This window comes from Nannospalax galili, unplaced genomic scaffold (genome assembly GCF_000622305.1).
Source record: "Nannospalax galili isolate Female #2095 unplaced genomic scaffold, S.galili_v1.0 scaffold1082, whole genome shotgun sequence".
Lineage (NCBI taxonomy): Eukaryota > Metazoa > Chordata > Mammalia > Rodentia > Spalacidae > Nannospalax > Nannospalax galili.
This window is the reverse complement of record NW_008348580.1, coordinates 1,697,462-1,698,849: the sequence shown is the minus strand read 5'-3', so window position 1 is coordinate 1,698,849 and position 1,388 is coordinate 1,697,462.

The window sequence follows — 1,388 nt, the reverse complement described above, 5'->3', positions numbered from 1 at the left end:
AGCAATACAAAGATCTAAAGAAAGGAATGACTATACCCAAGGAAATGCAGAAAGAAATTCAATGAAGGTATAACTGTGGAAAAGTACACCTATATCAAGAATGTAAACAGAAATAAAAATGACAGGATTCAATATACATCTTTCATTAATAACTTTAAATGTCAATGAACTGACCTCCCTGGTCAAAAGACAAAGATTAGTTGAATATATTAAGAAACAAAACCTATCTTTTTGTTGTCTATAAAAAACTCATCTCACTTTCAAAGACAGGCACTACCTTAAGGTGAAAGAATGGAAAAAAATATACCAAATGAATGGTACTAAGAAAAAAGCAAGCATTGCAATTCTAATATCTGACAGAATAGACTTCAAACTAAAACAAATCAGAAGAGATAAAGAGGGCCACTTCATTCTGATCAAAGGAACAATAGACCAAGAAGATATTACAATCATAAACATATATTCACCAACTCTGGTGCACCCAACTTCATAAAAACAGTACTACAGGACTTTAAGACCCAGATTAAGCCCAACTCATTAATAGTTGGGGACTTCAGTACACCACTGTCTTCATTAGATAGGTCAACAGGACAGAGAATTAACAGAGAGACATCTGAATGAAACAATACCATACATCAAATGGGCCTAACAGACATCTACCGAAGAGTCCACCCAAGCACCAAAAATATACTTTCTATTCAGCACCCCATGGAACTCTCTCCAAGATGGACCATATGCTGGGACACAAGTCTCAATAAATACAAAAAGATTGAAATAATTCCATGCATTCTATTGGGTTACAATGCAATAAAGCTTAAAATCAACACTGGAAGAAACCCTAGTAAGTACATGAACACATGGAAATTAAACAGCACACTCCTGAATGATGAATGGGTCAAAGGAGAAATTAAGACAGAAATAGAAGTATTCCTGGAACTAAATGAAAAGGACAACAAAGCACAACAAAACCTCTTGGACACATTAAAAGCAGTCCTTAGAGGGAAGTTTATAGCTCTAAGTACCTTCATTAAAAAATCAGAAAGAACACAAGTAAATGACTTAACATTGCAACTCAAGACACTTGAAAAGCAACAACAAATGAAACCCAAACCCAGCAGAAAAGAAGAAATAACAAAAATCGGAGCATAAATTAAGGAAACAGAAACAAAGAAAACAATACAAAGAATGAAGGAATCCAATAGCTGGTTCTTTCAAAAGATAAAGAAGATTGACAGACCCCCCCCCAGCCCTGTTAACCAAAACAAAGAAAGAGTACCTCCAAATCAACAAAATCAGAGATGAAAAGGAAAACATCACAACAGACACCAAAGAGATCCAGAACATTATAAAGGAATACTTTAAAAACCTATATGCTACTAAATCTGAAA